At 38.1% G+C, this 21,143-nt stretch overlaps 1 protein-coding gene across 1 annotated transcript in view; it reads left to right on the forward strand.

Annotated features, from left to right (window-relative positions):
* Window positions 1-21,143, forward strand: part of NALF1 (NALCN channel auxiliary factor 1) — a 696,120-nt gene that overhangs the window by 263,873 nt on the left and 411,104 nt on the right. The window lies entirely within an intron of this gene.

Raw genomic sequence — 21,143 nt, forward strand, 5'->3', positions numbered from 1 at the left:
CACATTCTGGTTATCACTTAAAAAGATATTAAGAGAGAAGTAAAGCTGAGCTGTTATTGAAAAAATGCTGACATATGTCCTCGATTGTCGCAGAAGGAGATGGCTCTTTTTTGTTGCTCGAGAGTTCCCTCAAACAATAGGCACGCTGTGAGCACAGCATTTGACAGAACTCAGTTCCTAGAGGTCATGTGCCCACTTTAACTGTGTGTGTGTGGGGGGGAGTTGGAATTTTAATCTTAACATTTGAGCTTTCATTTTTATGCCAATAAGCTCATCTTTAAAATTTTTAACCATTAAAAATAAAATGTATTTTTATTCCTTGATGTGATTACTATGATTACTACTGCTGAGGGTTTTTTTTCCCACTTCTAAGCCGATTTTAGTATTTCCCACAAGGGCCTGTAACTAAATCTTCATTAATGAGAATTGATATATTTATTCAGTTCTTCATTTTTGCAAGTCATCGAATTATGCATACAACAAAGCTAATGTAAACAATGCAATTATATGTCAGCCAGAATTTTAAATTGATTTGAAGCAAAGGAAACAAATATGTACAGTCTGTCTCCATAGTTAAAAACATAATAACACATAAAAGGGAAAATGACATTTTAAAGAAAATTTTCTTTTGCAGAGAGTAGGTATCTTGCTGATGCAGGCAGTACTCCTACATCTCCTTTATCTTTGCAGCCTGCAAGTCACCTAAGACAGCTATTCTTTCTTTTTTTTTCAAGATTTATTTATTTATTTGAAAGGCAGAGTTGGAGGGAGTGAGGGAGGGAGTAAGGGAGGAAGAGAGAAAGAAGAGAGAGAGAGAAATAAAGCATCCACTGGTTTATTCCCCAGTTGGCTGCAATGGCCAGTGCAGGGCTAGACTGAAGCCAGGAGCCAGGAGCTTCATCTGGGTCATCAACATGGGTGGAAGGGGCCCAAACAATTGTGCCATCCTCCACCACTTTTTCCAGGTGCATTATCAGGGAACTGGGTTGGAAGTGGAGCATCCAGGACTCAAACTGGCACCCATATGGGATGTCAACCTTGCTGTGCACCACACTGGCCCCTAGCTATCACTTCCCGAGCATCTACTGTGGGACGGGCACTTGGGGTATATTTCCTTCTTTAATCTCTAACAGTCCTGGGTGGAGAACACTGTCAGCTCCACTTCACAGAGCAAGACTGTAGAGATTGGATGCTATCTGCGTCTGAGAGACCACTGAGCTTTGAAATAACAAAGCTGGGTTTAAACTCTGGCCCTGGGGAAACACATTTCACTGAGCAAATACCATACTTAAGTGAAAGGGTTCACCTGTCTTGGAAGGATTTGTCATTTATCTGAGCAGAATGGGCATCTACATTATATAAAAGCCATTGTGTCTAAGCACCAGGTGACCCATATGCAGCAGTATAAATGAGCCTTCTCCCATCAATCCACACAGAACTGGGGCACACACACTGTTCCTGAGGCTGGTTCAGAAGGAAGTGACTGCCCCATTCCTCATTGCTCTGAAAGTGGAGGGATTGATATTTGGGCACTCTCTTGTATTTGCTACCCAATGACTGATTTGTGATCTGATGTAATGGAGAGATAAGTCTTATATCCTTATATTCCAAGTCATCTTACAATGGGCATTTCACTCCCAGTCTGAGATCCAGTGAGGAAAGAGAGCAAACATAAAATGTTATAGGGCTTTATAGCTGAAAAGATCTTGTAAAAGAAGGGGTGAGAGTAACATTAGCCTTCTCATCTTTAAAATGGAGGTAAGGTGACTACCTACTCTCAGGATGGCTATGAGAAAAAAAAAACAGACTAATAGGAAGTAATGAATACATTTTTAGTGCACAATAGTCCCTCTGTTGAGGCTGATTCTTTTTATATTCTTCCATATAAAAATATTTAGTTTAAATTTTTTTAATTATTTGAGATGGGGAGACACGCGCATATACATACACACACAGACACACACACAGAATTCCCATTTGCTGGTTCATTCCTCAAATGCATGCAGTGACCTCGACTGGGTCAGCCTAAAGCCAGCTGCCGAGAACTCGGTCTAGGTCTCCCACATGAGTGACAAGAACCTAATTAGTTCAGTCACTGACACCGCCTCCCAGGCTCTGCATGACAGGAAGTTGGGTCAGGAGCTGGCGCTAGGGATTAAACCAGGTACCCTGATGTGGGACAGAGGCATCTTAACTGCTAGGCTGAATGTCCACCTCTATAATTAACATTTTTATTCCAGATCAAATTCCATCTTATTTCCAAAGAAAACCTATTTCAGTTTAATTTGAATAATATTTATTGGACGTCTCCTTCCTGCTAAGCACTACACTAGGTTAAATGACTAATTCCCTGATTGAATTCAGTACTTGAATTTTGGACATGTAAAGAAGTGACTTGCTCTGCTGGAATAGCAGAATGGTGCTAGTGCTGAAAGCTAAGAAAATCAAAGTAGTTCAAATAAAATGTGGACTGAAAGCCAAGAGAAGAAATGCAGACCGTTTTGGAAATATTACACTAAATTTCGGTCATTCCTTCTTTAACAGCAGAAATTGACTGTTGCAATCCTTTGACATTTGACGAGAATTTTGGCTTGAATATCCTGTTGTTGGCCGAGGTCTGTGGCACTCTCAAGGGAGATAATCCCGTTTTCCCTGGAAGGGGAAGTGATTTAGCCCATGAGGGTTGTTGTTGCAGCCACTTACGTGTCAAATTCTAGCCCTCCTTTTTAAAATGTTCCCAATCGTGAGGAGAGAACCTCCACTTTGACTATGACCTTGTCTAAACAAGATAAGAGTCGGAGAACTCAAGGGGCTTCCATAGCCTTGGAAACTCATAACTGGTGCATAGGGAGATTACTGATGCCATAAACAGGAGTGTCAATTGGCATAGTCAACAACAGGAGTCACTGTGCACTTACTCCTCATGTAGGATCTCTGTCCTTAATGTGCTGTACATTGAGGCTTAATGCTATAACGAGTACTCAAACAGTATATTTCACTTTGTGTTTCTATGGGGGTGCAAACGACTGAAATCTTTACTTAATGTACACTAAACTGATCTTCTGTAAAAAAAAAAAAAAAAAAAAAAAAAAAGAAAGAAATTTTCAATTCCCAACTTGACTCTCACTGGGATTAAACATGACAATAGGTCTGATCTGATTTCATCATCATTTAAAAAAAATCATCTATTATTTTTCACTTTATGTTTCTGTGTGGGAGCAAACTGTTGAAATACTTACTTAAGGTATACTAAGCTGATCTTCTGTATATTAAGATAATCGAAAATGAATCTTGATGTGAATGGAAGGGGAGAGGGAGTGGGAAAGGGGAGGGTTGTTGGTGGGAGGGACGGTATGGGAGGGGAAGCCATTGTAACCCATGAGTCGTACTTTGGAAATTTATATTCATTAAATAAAAGATAAAAAAAAATAAATAAAAATAAAAATAAAAATAAAATGTTCCCAATCGTGAGATAGGATGGAATGACATCATTTTTTCCTCAGTGTAATGCTCTGACTCTTGATTCAAGATTAAAATAACCAAGGATTTCAGAGTTCATTAGGAATATGCCCCAAAATTAATCCCGCTGGGTTAGAAGCAGAAGCAGTAAACACAGCAATGCAGTAAGTCTGAGAAGTTTCCCCGGAAGCTTCACTTTCCTTCTGATCCGAGTCCTCTCCTTTGATGCCTACAGCTTCTAATTCCCAGTTTTTGCCAGGAGAGGTGGCACACTTCTAAACAATTATTATTGGGATAAAAGAGCCATAAATTTACCCACTATGTTACACAGGATTCTCCTGGGAAACAGAACCAACAGACCATTAACAAAGATATAGATTCTACTTGATTCATGGTAGTAGAGAGACACAGATGATTGATATGTATAGATTTATAGATATTAATAGACATAGATGACTGATGATAGATAGATGGTTTAATCTTCTATTAGAGAAGATATATTTTAAGGATTTTCCTCATGTGATAAGGAGGTTGAAAAGTCCCAAGAACCATAGACAGTCAACTAAAAACAGGAGAGCAACTGTTTTTCAGTTGGAGTACAAAGGCCAAAGAAACAGAGTTCAAAACTGCTCAAACAGTATTTTTCACTTTACGTTTCTGTGTGGGAGCAAACTGTTGAAATCTTTACTTAATGTATGCTAAACTGATATTCTGTATATAAAGAGAAATGAAAATGAATCTTGATGTGAATGGAAGGGGAGAGGGAGTGGGAAAGGGGAGGGTTGCGGGTTGGAGGGACGGTATGGGGGGGTAAGCCATTGTAGTCCATAAGCTGTACTTTGGAAATTTGTATTCATTAAATAAAAGTTTAAAAAAAAAAAGAAAACTGGTTTCCAGGCTTGAATCACAATATAGAGCTTGTATTTGTCTGTGTTCAAAGGTCAGAAAACACCATGGTCCTAGCCCAGACATTTAGGCAGGAGGAGTTTTCACAAATCCCTAGAGAACATTGTATTTCATTTCCATTTAAAATAAATCATCTGTGTTTCCAAGTGTTTTAATATAACCTAGCTTCATACAAAGTAAAGTCTAAGTCATCTTAAGCATTATTGACTACCCAGTGACAGGGAATATCATAAATTCTATTTGTATCATTCATTGTAATTTTCACAACTTTACATACATATTATGTTCAAAAACAGCTATTTTGTGGTTTCATGTTTATAAAAATCTTAAAATACTGTATTATCTTTCTCTTTTTACTTACAGCTGTATTTTAGAGATTGTCTCATGGATATTTGTAATATTTCTTTTAGGTAGTCATATCATGATATTCATCCACTTAGATAAATAGATATCTAGGTTGTTTTTAGATTTTTGGCTTTTATAAATATTGGTGCAGTGGACATCCTTGTATATATCTCTAATCTCTTTGTACATAATGATTGATGACCTAGAATAATCTGCCAGAGGGAGAACTGATAGGGCATATGTGATATAAACACTTCAATTATACTTGATATTACATGTACATCAGAAGACTAGTTCCATTCTTGCTACTCCACTTCTAATCCAGCTCCCTGCCATTGCACCTGGAAGACAGCAAATGATGGCCCAAAAGCGTGGAGCCCTGCCACCCATGTGAGAGACAAGGACATCATTTCTAGTTCTTGGCTTCTGCCTAGCCCACACTTGGCTGTTGTTGGCATTTGGAGATGAATTGAATCAATAGAAGCAAAGAAGATCTCTCTCTATCTCACTTTTTGTCTCTCTGATGCTCTGCCTTTCAAATAAGCAAGTAAGTAACTCTTAAAAACATAAGGATGCCAAACCATATGTGTGTTGGAGAAATAACATCAAAGCACAGAAAATACATAGAAAACTTACCAACTTATTACATAGCTTGGAAAAAAGTTTTGCATTAAGAAAAGACAAGTTTTAATTTGGATTATGCTTTTGTTTATCACTAAAAAGAAACGTAGCATTTTTCCTCTCAAAAGATGTGAAGGATTGCAGTGTCCATAGGAATTTCAAGCATATTTGTTCAGAATGCAGATCTGTGTAATTAGGTCATCGTAAGCATGGTGCATTGTCATAAGAATTATTGTAGCCAGGACTGCAGAACATTCACTCTGGGACTTTTGAATGTGAATGTGCCTTTGAGCAGCTGAAAATACTTGCAGCTTTCTGTGTGAACACAAAGGAAGAATTCTGTTCTCTCGGGTATTTCAGGAAATCTGTCAGATTCAACAACTGAGTCCTGAAATTCAAACATCCCCAGATTTGTGTTCCATGATGGATTGGGATTTCGATGGCACAGCCTGGCTGGGTCTACATGTGTTTTGGGAATGAATAACTACTGCATAAGAGGCAAGAATGAGATTCTCAGTGAGTGAATGGGCTGTCTACTAGGAAACATTTCAACAAATGTGTTCTGCAACTAACATGTTCCACCATGTGGAGGGGTGTCTCCCACCAGCAGGGACTGTCTCCTGCTTTGTGTCATTTTCAACTCTTGTCTAGCTCCTCTCTTGAATCACACCATATGGGAAGACAAGCCATATTTTCAGACTGTGGCACATTCTGGTGTCATATGTACATAGTTGGAAATTTTCACAAAAGACCAAGTTAGGAACCTTCCTTTCCTGGGAATAGAGTCATCCTTTATTAAAACGAATCAATTGTTTATTAAATCTCTAAATAATGCCACTGGTAAAAGCTAATCGATAATAGATTGATAGTAAAGGATAGAGAAAGTACAAACAAAGATATGTTGATATATAATTGAGTACCTAAGCTTAGGAGTAGATTTGTTGTTAGGTCTATCAAAAATCTGCAAGACCAAGTCTCAGTTAGTTAACAGGAAGGTAGGAGAATGTCTTTATCACTTGTCAGAACAGTTTGTTATGACACCATGTTAGGCTGGAATAGGATCTAGCAGATGTATTACAAATGAGGTTAATGGTTAAACCATTTTTCCAGAAGAGAGGCACACCAAGATGCTAGAATTTTGATTTAAGCAAAACACAGTGTATTATTAGATGTGATTATGTGAATTGATGTCCTTGTCACAAATGGAAGCCATGCTTTATAAGTCATCTTTTTGGCTATTTTAAGGCAAAATAGGGAAAAGGGGCAGGCATTGGGGTGAGTGGGTTATACTTCCTCTTGGGAAGCCAGCATCCCATTTCAGAGCGCATGAATCCGGGCTGTACTGCTTCTGATCCAGCCTCCAGCTAATGCCTCCAGGGAGACAGTAGTTGATGGCTCAAGTACTTGGGCCTCTGCTACCCATATGGGAGACAGAAGAGAGTTCCAGGCTCCAAGCTTTGGTCTGGCCAACTCCTGGCTGTCGCAGTCATTTGGGAAGTGAACATGCCAATGGAAGATATCCTCCCATGCCCCTCCCCACTCCATTGCCCCATTGTCCCATTGCTCTGCTTTTCAAGTACATGAAAAATAAAATAATAAACTTTTTTGAAAAGTTATTTTAAAAAATCAGTGAAGAGCTCGGTCGGGAGTCAGTCTGTGAAAAACTCCACACCTCAATCACCCTGGGACCTTCAATTATTTCTGAAATGTTAAATTCTCAGGTTTCTCATTTGTGATCAGAAACCAGTATCAACTTTTTATTGATTTTCCATGAGAAGAGGTGTGTAAAATACTTAGCATAGGATCTGACACATGCTAAGCACTCAGGAAAGTGAATGTTGTCGTCATTAATAAGTCTAGCATTGTTATCTCATGACTGGCAGGAGGATTGATTGAAAGAGAAATTGCTCACATCTGTCACATATAGAACTAGCCTATGATTGTAACAGTGCAGGAGTGCTTCATGTGAGTCACAGCCCTGGTCATTGTCATCTGGTAGCAGAAACTCAGATTACTGTTATGCTTTGAACGTATCTGTCTAAAAGAAACATTAGAGAATGTTGAGGTACCTTGTCTTATTCTCCCTGTTTTCTCAGCCCGTGATTTAGTTTTCAGCCTTAATTATACAGAATAACGTTCCAATCTGTTTTGCAACACAGTCTTCTAAAAGAATATCAAATATATAAACTAGCACACATCCTATACTTTTCTGAAATCAGCAATGTTTTGTTCAGATATGTTTTCTAAGAAATGGAAAAATCTAATTCAGGTCAGAATTGCACTGTTTGAATATTCCCACTTTCTGAATCTTCTAAAACACCTAATTACACAAATGAGAAAAGTTTCTAAATTTCTTAGAGAAAAAAAATGAATTCTAAATGTGGCAAGAGAAAATAATTACTTGGATTAAAGGAGAACTATTGGGATTACAGTTCCTTCTGTCCCTTAATCAGCAAAAATAATTTTAGTGTACTCACATTTTGTGGATTGTGATTATTGGCAAGAATGCAGTTATGAGCATAATTATCTCTGATCTAAAATTCACTGATTGAGAAAATGTAAGAAAAATGCCTTTGTGTGCCTAGAAATTTTTTCCATGTATTCTGATGGCTTACACATAACTTAGCTACATGAATCATTTTAGGCTTCAAATATGGTTACAGGAAAAATTACATCTGGAAGACTTGAAATTGAGAATGACTTTTTCCTCAATAAAAATAAACTCTTTGAGTTAATTCACAAACTCATGCATGTGACAGATGGGTGTCACCTCTTGCTACATTCCTCCCACTGCAGGGCAGCACCATGGAACAGATTAGGAAACGCTGGCACCTTTGTCAGGCACAAAAAGGCATGGCGCTTTCAAAACACATATTCACAAGTGAAAATACAGAAAACAGAGGAGCAGATCGAGTTCCCCAAAAGTCAAGAGATTCGGATTTAATTTTTGCTATCTTTTTCAATTTAGTTTTATAGGCAGAGTTCTTTGTTAATATGTTCATTGCTAACCTGACATTAAAAGGAGAGGAGTATAATGTCTACATGAAATTGGTCACCCCCTTTTTTTGTTTTTAATACACATTGGCATATTGAAAAATAGCCCAGTATCATTGATATCACTCTGTGATTGTTTCATAGTTGATGGTTTTAATATTAAAAAATGGTAATAATTTTGTGCTTCAAAATTATAAAAAAGGTGGGGGGGAGTGGGCTTTTGTTATAGAGGGTAGGATGCTTCCAATCCATTTTGGAGTGCTTGGGTTTGAGACCCTGTTCTGCTTCTGATCCTGGTAATGCAAACCCTGGGAAGCAGCGTTGAGCATGTCACAGGTGACTGATCTGGGTCCCTGCCACCCACATGCAAGACACCAGCTGAATTCTGAGCTCCTGGCTTTTACCTTTCCCCATTCTGAATGCTGTAGGCATTTGGGGACTGCACCAGAAGATGGAAGACCTCTGTCTCTCCATCATTCAAGTAAAATAGATAATAAATACATATTAAAAATATATATAAAAAGAACCTCTCTTATTTGGTCAAGTTTTCCGATTAACCTGAGAGTAAGTTCTTGAATTTTGGGAATTTTGAGTAGAATGTTGCAATCTTTCTTATGAAATGAACTAGTGTCTCTATGGATTTTCAGTGAACATAAAATGAAGTCATGAGTCCATAAGTCACCTGGGAAATGTTGGCAGAAATTACCATCTAATTGGAAATACATTTGCAGTAACATTTCAGGAGCATTTAAATTTATAGCTAATTATTAAATTGTGTGCATACAATAATAAAAAGAAATTAATATTTTGATTGATTTTGGCATTGCCTTATACTACAACAGTTAAGGAGCAAGGGTTTTTTGTTTGTTTTCTTAAGGGACTCTTCATTTATTAAGGGATAAAGATCAAAATCTCTCATCTGTGGATCCCATGTGGTCCACAGACTCTTCTTAGTTTTCTCTGCTTATTCTTCTCCACAGCAACCTACAGTAGTGCAAGCAATTCTCCCACTCTAAATTTGACTGTGTGTAATGACTTCCAGTAACCACTGCATATACGTCATTGGACCCATTCATCTGACAAATGGTATAGAGGCCAAATGATGTGTCAAGAATATTTCAAACATCTTTCTAGTGAATCTTTTACTAGTTTATTTTCTGTCTTTTATCTCCGATATGTCTCTGAAGGGTTTGTATGTTAATACTATTCATTTGTTTTCTGAGAGCCAGACTCAGTGACTATAGCACAACAGGCACCAGTACTTAGTTATTCTATCATCAGTTGGTGGCTGAACTAAAATTTCGGTTAATGGAGTAAGTTAGCTATTAACAAAAGTGTTAAAATATTTTATGAGTGTTATATTCAAATATTATTTATAAAAATAACATTTGATATTAGAGTATCTGGCCATTATTTTAGAAGATAGTCTACTGTCGCTCCCCCTCTTCACGGAGGAACGACACAGGACCCTGCGCTGTTCTTTTGTCTGCTCGGTCCTTCCCGGGTTGGCTGCCGATCCTTCCACTTCCGTGGAAGGGCAGTTCCCCTTGCCACTTTCCCCACTTCCACGGGGGAGCGGCACTCCGCTGGCTGGCTCTCTCGGGGGCTGCTCAGATGTTATCTGGATGTTCCTGGTGCATGTTGTCTCTCTCCTCCTTTATAGTCCTCTTCCACCAATCCCAACTCTGCTGCCCACACGCCGAGTATGCTGCTCTCCTCCAATCAGGAGCAGGATCAGCTCCTGCAGGTCATCACTCAAGTTGGCAAGAGGCAGCTGCGTAGAAGTTGTTTACTCTCTTCTCAGTGCCATATTGTGGGAGAGCAGATGCATAGAATAAGTCTTAATTCCAGTAACTTAGTCTAGTCCGAGTTGCTCCCCACAGTCTACATGATAATAGTCTTGAGAGGTCTATTTCTTTTTTTTTTCTTTTTTTTAAACTTTTATTTAGTAAATATAATTTTCCAAAGTACAGTTTATGGATTACAATGGCTTTCCCCCCCCCCATAACCTTCCTCCCACCCACACCCCTCCCATCTCCTGCTCCCTCTCCCATTCCATTCACATCAAGATTCATTTTCAATTCTCTTTATATACAAAAGATTGATTTAGTATATATTAAGTAAAGATTTCATCAGTTTGCACCCACACAGAACATAAAGTATAAAATACTGTTTGAGTACTAGTTATAGCATTAATTCACATTGGACAACACATTAAGGACAGAGATCCCACATAAGGAGTAAAGTACACAGTGACTCCTGTTGTTGACTTAACAATTTGACACTCTTGTTTATGGCGTCAGAAATCTCCCTAGGCTCTGGTCATGAGTTTACAAGGCTATGGAAGCCTCTTGAGTTCACTGACTTTGATCTTATTTAGACAAGGTCATAGTCAAAGTGGAAGTTCTCTCCTCCCTTCAGAGAAAAGTACCTCCTTCTTTGATGACCTGTTCTTTCCACTGGGATCTCACTCGTAGAGATCTTTCATTTAGGCTTTTTTGTTTTGTTTTGTTTTTGCCAGAGTGTCTTGGCTTTCCATGCCGAAAATACTCTCATGGGCTCTTCAACCAGATCCAAGTGCCTTAAGGGCTGATTCTGAGGCCAGAGTGCTATTTAGGACATCTGCCATTCTTTGAATCTGCTGTGTATCCCACTTCCCATGTTGGATCGTTCTCTCCCTTTTTGATTCTATCAGCTAGTATTCGCAGACACTAGTCTTGTTTGTGTGATCCCTTTGACTCTTAGACCTATCAGTGTGATCAATTGTGAATTGAAATTGATCACTTGGACTAGTGAGATGGCATTGGTACATGCCAGCTTGATGGGATTGTATTGGCATCCCCTGGCATATTTCTAACTCCACCATTTGGGGCAAGTCTGATTGAGCATGTCCCAAATTGTGTATCTCCTCCCTCTCTTATTCCCACTCTTATATTTAACAGGAATCACTTTTCAGTTAAATTTCAACACCTAAGAATAAATGTGTGTTGATTACAGAGTTCAACCAATAGTATTAACTAGAACAAAAAAAAATACTAAGAGGGATAAAGTATTAAATTGTACATCAACAGTCAGGACAAGGGCTGATCAAGTCACTTTTTCTCATAGTGTCCCTTTCTATTTCTTTTTAAAAAAATTATTTAGAGGCTGAAAGAGAGAGAGAAAGAGAGAGAGAGAGAGAATCTTTCATCTGCTGGTTCACTCCCCAAAAGGCCACAGTGGCTTAGGCTGATCCGTGCTGAAACCAGGAGCCTAGAAATCCATCTGAGTCTCCCACATGGGTGGAAGAGGCCCAGGTACTTGGGTCATCTTATACTGCTTTCTCTGGCATATTAGCAAGGCGCTATAGCAGCCAGAACATGAACCAATGTTTTTATGGAATGCTAGCATCTCAGGCAGCAGCTTAACCCACTGTGCCAAGACCCAACCCTAGTAAATCTGTTTCTACGAAATTGCTATACTTTTGGCATCTTTCCTTGTGGGATGAAAAACTTAAATAATCCTAACTATAAGATTTAGTGGCTTGAGGGAGGCATTGGAAAGTTGATGTTGTAGCATTCTTGCTTGTGACCCATTGCATATCCATGAATATCTTTTAGGATACTATTGAGATAAACTTAGTTGAATTTGTTTGTTGTACCCCATCTCCTAATTGTCATTGTGATACAAAATCTTCAATCTTAAATTTTGAATGTTGCAATGATTTTCTTAATATTTCCTGAATAGTTTTGTCTTACAGTCTTTTAAAGGTGACAATTTGAGTTTGAATTTACCACCGCGTGAAAAGCAACTGAGACATTTACCTGTTGTTTTAGTAATTATGTCTCATAACAAATGATGATCAGTCCAAAAATAGTAATGTGTAGGAGTCAGGCTTTAGAGTGGGTAAATGCTTAAATATTTTTTTAAAATTTACTTCTTTGCATATAACTGGATATTTTTATATGCTATTTAATTAGTTAGGGACTTACCAAATGCCTAACCAATATGCGGATAGCATTATCCTCACCTCTTTTACAACTTACTTAAATAAACAAGCCAAGTAATATTTCTTTATTGAATTTCTTTTTCATAGTTAGCATTTCTTAGCTTTTTATCTCATACTGATTAAAATTCACATGTAAAGTAAGACTACATAAGCAAGAAAACACAAACAAGAGTAGATAAAATGATGATCAACTTACTAACAATTTGGCAATTCATTTAAAATAAAATATAATTTTATATACATTGGATTTACAAAATTCTGAATGGGGCAATAGAAAGTATTAATTGTAATATGCAAAAATCGCTCTTGGAGAGGATACAAAATTGTATATCTATTTTGGAGAGCAAGTTGATAAGGTTTTTAAAAAAAGATTTATGTATTTGAAAGGCAGAGTTACAGAGAGAAACTTCCAACTACTGACTCATTAATGAAATGATGTCAAAATTGGGATTGGGCCAGGTCAAAATCAGAAACAAGGAATTCTGTCTGGGTATCCTATATTTAACAGGAGCCCGAGTATTGAGCCATTATTCCCTGCTTTCTCAGACATGAGTAGGGAGCTGGATTGGAAGTAGTGCAGCCGGTGGTCCAGTTGGCGCTCTGATATGGGATGCTGGCATCACAACTGGTGGTTTAACCCCTTGTGCCACAATGCTAGCTCCTTGACAACATTTTCAGAAGATGATATCACATACTAATTATGTGAATTCTGATCATGGCTCAAGAGATACTCTCACATGTGCCCAGAATCCTAACAATGTTCTCTGAAGCATCTCTGTTGTGAAAATTTGAAAACGACACAAAAATTCCTTCTTAAAAAAAACTGACAAACTCATACTATGTGATACAATAAAACAAATGAAATTATTGTATTCCTTAATTTGACAAATATTTGTTGTCAGGTTTTCCTTGAGCCTTGGAGGAAAGAGTAGCAAACACACCACAAGTCACAGAATCCCCTATATGGTTTGGTTTGGGTTACTTTGTTGTCAGGGAAGAAGATTATGTCAGATCTTGGTGAGTGAGGAGAAAATTCATCTAGAGGAAGTGAATAATGAGAAGTTGGAGAAAGCTACTGTCTCAGATGGGGCAGTCAGGTGAGGCCTCCCTGATAAACTCACTTGATTAGAGACCTGGAGTCTACATGCACATCCAAACCACGTAATCACGTGGAGGAAGATCATGCAGAAGAGCTAGTTCCAGCGCATGGGATTACAGTATTTAGCCAGATAAAGAATTCCCACTTAGCTTATCTGGACAAGATTGTGAAAAGAACTTTTTGGAGAAGGGCCAAAATAAAACAATTTAGTTTTGGATACATTAAATTTGATAAGTGCATCAAGCATCCAATTAATGATTTGAGAATTATTTTCCTTTAAAAAAAATCACAAGGCCATTTATACTCCTGGTCTCAAGAAGATGTTAATATTCTCTTTCACAATTGTATTGAACTATCTAATAGTGATTTATTTTATAGGCTTTTATGTTTTCCCTAGAAACGAGCCATTTGCACTGTTCAATACCTCTATGTTATCTATATTATTCATAGAAACTAAATCCCTGGTAGGAAAGAATTTCCATGAGTATTGAGATTGATGGTTGCAGCCAGACCTTAATGAACACATTGAAGTTTGTGCATTTTCACCATCTTTAGTACATAAAAAATGTTTCAAATGAATTGTGTGGGAAATGAGCTAATAAGTAGAAGAGCCTATTGTAGACATATCCTAGATTTTATTATTGAAAACCTAACGAGAACCATCTTTGCCTTAATTTCCTTCCCATATTTATGAAGCAGGGCAATGTATATAGAAATGCATGTGTATGTGTGTACATATACTTTAGTTATACAAGTCACAAGCAGGAGGCAAAGCACATGCTGCTTTAGGCTGGTGCCTTTGATAATAAAGACTATTTTGAGTATTTTGACCTGAAAAATCTTTTTGTTCCCCTTTTCTACCGATGGCATCCATGAAGGGCAACCCCTCAGTAGATGCAAAATATCATTTGATGTTCATTACAATTGAAGTGTATATCAAAATATCTCAAACAATTGCCTTCTGAAACAGGGCAGACGGTACTTGGAAGGCTAGTCATCCTTATTTTGAGGGACATGAAATTACCTTAAAAATTTCAACTTCTTAAAAGAACAGATACAAAAATCTTTCCTTAAGATAAACATAGGGGTTGGCACTGTAGTATAGTGGGTGAACGCTGCTGCCCACGGTGCCAGAATCCCATGCTTATCCCATATTCGAGACCTGGCTGCTCTAATTCCAATCCAGCCTTCTGCTATGGTCTGGGAAAGCAGCGGAGGATGGCCCAGGTTCTTGGGCTCCTGCACCTGCGTGGGAAACTTGGAGGAAGCTCTTGGCTTCTGGCTTGGGTAGGCCCAGCCTCAGCCATTGCAGCATTTGGGGAGTGAACCAGCGAATGGGAGATTTCTGTCTCTACCTCTGCCATTCTGTCACTCTGCCTTTCAAATAAATAAATAAATAAATCTATCTTTTCAAAAATTCATTTAATAAATCTTTAAAAAATAAACATAACACTGAACATAATACCTATTTGAAAAGAAGTGAGTAATAATCAAGAAATAAAATTCCCTTTTTCGAGGATGGCCCAAGTACTTGGGCCCTGCACCCCATGGGAGACCAGGATAAGTACCTGGCTCCTGGCTTCGGATCAGCGTGGTGCGCCGGCCGTGGCGGCCATTGGAGGGTGAACCAACGACAAAGGAAGACCTTTCTCTCTCTCTCTCTCTCTCTCTCACTGTCCACTCTGCCTGTCAAAAAAAAAATTCCCTTTTTCTATGAGGAGGCACTTAATCACCTTTAAAAGATTTGACATATCATGGCTAACCTCTTGTTTAGGACAACAGAGACCTTAACTATTGCAAGACACCTGCTACCTTGCATTTGCCTAGAGGCCTTCACATAGTCTACCTATCTATGTGGCATGACATGGAGTACTTGTAGAAGGTGAGTCATAAAATATGCAAACATCAGGGCAGATATATAAAAACATCCCTCAGTGATGTATATCATTGTTATTCTTAGCAGAGTCAACAGAAAGTAGGAGAAACCTCCTTCTAGTAACTTTCATTCTCAGAGAGGAAATATTTTAATTTGTTGTTAGCATTTACAATATCATATACAAGAATAATGTGCTGGATTATACATATTCCAATAAAAGGAAATGTTTTTGCTTGGTTATGAGTGTTGTAATCATTTCCAAATGAAGAGGTTGGCAGTTTCGAATCAATGGGGCTCAAGGATTTCTGTTCTTTACTGTGACATGAAAATACCAGTCACTGTGTTGGCTGCTCACGTACTGGAACATTTTCTAACTTGGTGTGAAAGTGTGTGTACATGTTGAGATGATAACATGTTTAAAAGATCAGGAGTATTAATGGCGCAAAGTGATTGACTACACATTTTGCTATTCAAATCATGCAAATCATTTATTCATTATTCATATATTAACTCATCAAATATTTATTGAATGTCTAATTTCTCAAGCAATAAAATAAGGAGCATTCAGAGGACAAATGACAGTAAGATCTTGCAGTTTTGCTCTTTGATGCCAACAACTCAGTGGAAGACAACACAAAACAGGAATCTGGAGATGGTGTCAATTTCAGTCTATTTTCACCACAATTTAGTGAAATGCAGTGAAGGGTACGCTTGGTTAGGTTGTCAGTTTTGGAGAACTTGGGTGTGAAGACAGGGAGAAAGAAATGGATTGAGGGAATGTCATATTTGAACACAAAAATTTAATTCAGATGCATGTCTGTGGTGTTACCAGTATCCTAGTGCCTACCATGCACTGCTTCAAATAGTGTTGCCTGAGTCATGTCAATCTAATGTAAGTTCTCATATCTGCCTTGTCCCGGCAAAGATAACAAAGGAAATACTGATCTGATCTTTGATCTTAACTTATTTTCTAGAGATTTTTGAGTGAAGATATTAAATAATCTTGTATTATTATCCAAAGTATCACAGTATGTACAATCTCAAGCAAATGATGTAGGCATCCCAAACATATCATTTTTTCTTCTTTTTTTTTTTTTTTTTAAAAAAAGGTTTATTTATTTGAAAGAGTTAAACAGAGAGAGGAGAGGCAGTGTGGGGAGCAACTGGGAGCAACTCGGACTAGACTAAGTTACTGGAATTAAGACTTATTCTATGCATCTGCTCTCCCACAATATGGCGCTGGGAGAGAAGAAAACAGCTTCTACACAGCTGCCTCCAGTTCAGCCAATAAACTGTAGGACTTGCTCCTGATTGGAGGAGAGCAGCGTACTCGGCGTGTGGGCAGCCGAGTTGGGATTGGCAGAGGAGGACTATAAAGGAGGAGAGAGATGGCATGCACCAGGAACATCTAAGGGGAACATCTAAGGGGAACACCTGTGCAGCCCCCGAGAGAGCCGGCCGACGGTGTGCCGCTCCCCTGCGGAAGTGGGGAATGTGGCAGGGGGAACCGCCCTTCCACAGAGGTGGAAGGGACAGTAGCCAACCCGGGAAGAACCAGCAGCAAACCCGGGGAGGGCCGAGCAGACGAAAGAACAGTGCAGGGTCCTGTGTCGTTCCTCCATGAAGAGGGGGAGCGACAAGGCAGAGAGAGAGAGAGGTCTTCCATCCAATGGTTCACTTCCCAGTTGGCCACAATGGGCGGAGCTGTGCCGACCCAAAGCCAGGAGCCTGAAGCTTTTTCTGGGTCTCCCATGGGGGTGCAGGAGCCCAAGGACTTGGGCCGCGTTCCGCTACTTTCCCAGGCCACAGGAGGGAGCTCGATCGGAAGTGGAGCAGCCCGGTCTCGAACTGGTGCCCATATGGGATGCCGGCCCTTCAGGTCAGGGTGTTAACCCACTGTGCCACAGCGCTGGCCCCTCTCCCCCCCAAACATATCATTTAACCTTTGTGGATCTTGAAATTGGCATTTCTTGAACGAAATGAAGGACAACATTTTAGGTGGTAGGCTTAGCTCTCCCAGAGTTTTAAAATCCTGTGTGTTAGTAACTTTTCATTTATGCTTATAATCCACTAGTTGAATTTATCTGAAACCAGTTTACATCTATTGAAAGTTGTTGTGACTCAAGAATAATAATCTGATTCCATGGAAAATTTCACCCAGCAATCATTTTTTCAGTCTTAAGCTATATAATAAAATTCTGAGATTTAAAAGTAACCATATATATCATAGATACCATGGGCAAATTTGTACTAATTTTAAATATAATTTTCATCAGCTAAAATCCTAAGTATCTTAGAAGATGACTAAACACATGAAATATTTTAGAACAACATGACATACAGCTTTATGTGTTCATAAATGAACTTTCTAGATTAAATTTAAAAATCCAAATATAATGAGAATGTATCTTTATTTGAAAAATCTAACAAAATATGTATTTCATCAAGGAGGTCCAGTACCACATTAATTCTGAAAATTATCCTCTCATATGGTCATATATATTAAAATATAATATCTGGTGAAGACATCAATAGTGTTATCTAAGGATTATTTTTACGTACCTATAAAAGACATATTCATGCTTATATTTCTTTAAACTGTTACCCAAATGCTAAAACATGAGAAGTTTGTAATTGGGCAAACATATAATGAATATGGATATGGCAGGAAAGGACAGATGGTCTTCATCCTTAGAGAACTTCATCTCTAGTGTATTTGTTTTATTAGAATCTACCAGTAAATACAAATAGTGCTAAGTCATTCAAAAAAGGTTTTACAAAGTGTGCGAACTATCTGTCTGGACTAATATTTGTCTTCTTATATATATTTTCATTCTAAACATATCAAGATGAACCTAGGTCAAACTCAATCAAGATTATCTGATTATTTTATCATAAAATTCAATTATATCTTTATTTTTCTTCCTGCAAATAGCACTTTCTAGTTTTACATGGCATGCCAGTTTTATCTCAGTACTTTTTTCTTGAAGTTAAATTATGATTTTAATAGAAATGATAAAATGTTGTCAAGGGCAAACCATATTTATGAAACTATTTTATATAATAAGTAGCTGGAGTACTATTTTAAAATATTTTAAGTGGATTATTTTTTCCTGAAAAATCTAGTTTCATGGTAGTTAGGAAATTTTCAATATATTCAAAAATTAACTAGTTTTCCCAACATTCCATTTTTCTGTTTCCTAATCATCAAAAAATGCAACAAGGTAAAGTGGATGAAAATTAATTTAAATTACTTCTTTAAGAGATTCTAACAATTTATTCAGCTGTTTTAACTACATATGGATTAAAAAGCTTAGATATAGTTAATATATTTTTATTTGACTTTTCCAGAACAATTGTTATTCTCCCACACAGATTCACACACACACTTTTTTTTTTTTTTTTTTTGTCAGAAATGAGATTATAGTGTAGCAGATTTCCAGGAAATACTGAATAAAAGGACTAGAAAATGGTATCTCAGAGAAGTCTTGCATTTGGGTAGATAAATATTTGAAATTACAGGACAAATGTCACTTAATCTCCTTAAGTATACAAGTTGCCATTGAATTGTCAATCATGTTCCGAAGTTTCAGAAATAACAGTCCTGTTAGCTAACTGTTGGAGACAGTAGCTAACTGTTGGAGAATGTTCAGATGAAGTTTACTTTTCAAAAATTATCTTTACCAACCGCCTTCATCTGAGTAAAAATTTCTCCATATTAAAAAAAAAAAAAAAAACAAAAAAACAGATACTGAGAGTCAGTAAGAAGTTTCTTTCTCACTTGGTTTCTTAGAATGAAGAAATGGTTACTTACAATCCCACAATTCCATCCAAGAAGGTGAAGCAGAGATAAATAGCTTCCTTCTCCCCTTTAAACTAGTGGGAATGAATATAAAAGCAAGCAAACCTAAATCCAGTTGCTCTTGACTCATTTAGAAATAAAGTCATCCCTGTAATAAAAATCAAAAAAGAATGAGTATGAATTACTCCTGGTGCCACACCTGGCATTTAATTGACATGTATGATGAAAATAAGTACAACAATTTAATCAAATTTAACATTTGCACACTGTCATTCATCTAAAAGGTGGTTCAGATGTACTCAAATATTTCAATCAGGCTCCCAGAAGTGTGAAATAATGTTGGATGTTCTGAGCCTATTGTGTTGTGGAGTAGGCATTAGACTTAGTCACTTAAATGAGAATTGTTAGTCAAATGTCACAGGAAATGTGCACTTGAGGAGAAGGGAAATGTAAGGTGTCTGAAAACATCACAAGTATAGAAATGTGCATTTGGTAAGGAAGGTTAAAAGGAAAGAGTTATTTTGAATAAAGAAAGGACAAGGTTTGTAAGATTGACTTCATCCTGATGGCTAGTTTACTCTAGACTGGAATGGAAATGGTGGAATGTTTCAAGTAAGTTGAAGAGGGTGTGTGGAAGTCATAGAAGTTTAAGAAAGAAATCTTGGATCTTAATGAGAAAGCCAGAGGCCTAAAGAGTTAAATGTTCTGTAAAATCCTACAGGTGCTTTCAAAAATGCTATGTGAAGTAAGCAAGTGCCTCTTGTTGAGTTTATAATAAGTTCATAATTTTAAATGTGGCAACTTAAAGTCTTTTGTCATCTACTGTTTTATATATCAGATTTGCTACTCATAAAACTAAAGCATTGTTGGTTTTGTGCTTAACTGTCCTCCTATAGGTTCTGATGGACTTTTTCCAGCCACTTCTATTGTATTCAGTACTTTGGGATGGGCTGCAAACAGATGAAGCCAATAATGTATTATAGGTTCCAACTGAGAGAAAGTATGGTTAACTGAGGTTACTAAGAGCAGAAAGTAATTCAAATCAATTGGTAAATTAAAAAACAGCTAAAGTTTAATTGAAATTGCTATATTATCTAATGATTGAAACTGCTTTCTAACTTTTCATTTGATATTACTATTGTCAGTGAGTGATCTGGGTCTTGAGTACCCCCTTGACTTGCATCCTCTGGTCTGCTTTAACAAAAACCAGGAGGAAGAGAAAGCTGGGCATCAGAAATGTAGAGATAGGTGGCAGCCTATTAATGGCTGTTCTGTACAGTGATCTGCCCTCAAGGAGACCCAACAGGCCAGTCCACTGCAGTGGCTTTCAGTGTGGCAAGCCTGGGCTTCAGCAGAAGTCAGCTTGTGAAGAGCCTGGCAGCTCTGCCAGCCAAGAGTTGGATCACTGGAAATGGACCTGCCCTGGAGTTGAAGGATTTCAGGTCAGAGCCACAGATCTTATTGGCTCTAAGCTGAAAAGCCCTTCACTCAGCCCAGCTTCCAAAGTGACCACCACTGCTGAGGGGACAGCCAAGTAGGGTCAGCAACACTGCAGGCAGAACTGTAAATTTCCTGTTAGAGATGCCACCTGCCTTTATCTAGCCAGCTCTCCTCCCAGGCCAGCCAGGTAATGGAAGTCAACAGGGTGCCTTCCCCAAGGAGGTTCACACCTCCCTTAGGATGTACCCCATATGAAGAGATAGGTCTGGGCCTCTTAACTCATAACGCCTAAAGCCCACCAGATTATTATCAAGTCTCTTCTCTCAGGTTCTATTTGCCTCTCAATCAGAAAACTTAGTTGACTCTACTCCCAACCTGTGTGTATTGATGGTCCTCTCCTCCACTTAATTTGCATGATTATTCAGAATTTCTCTACAGAAAAACCCCACTACCTGCAAAAGTCGAGTGGCCTTTCTCCTGGTCTTGGCTGGGATCAGATTTAAACCACAACCATCAAACAATCCTCACAAGGGTCCAGAGACCCCCCTCATTTCCTCTCCTCTATGAAATCCTCTCATTACCTGGTTAGTGCCACTCTTAGGATCATTGGTTG

The sequence above is a fragment of the Oryctolagus cuniculus genome, chromosome 9 (genome assembly GCF_964237555.1).
Source record: "Oryctolagus cuniculus chromosome 9, mOryCun1.1, whole genome shotgun sequence".
Taxonomy (NCBI): domain Eukaryota; kingdom Metazoa; phylum Chordata; class Mammalia; order Lagomorpha; family Leporidae; genus Oryctolagus; species Oryctolagus cuniculus.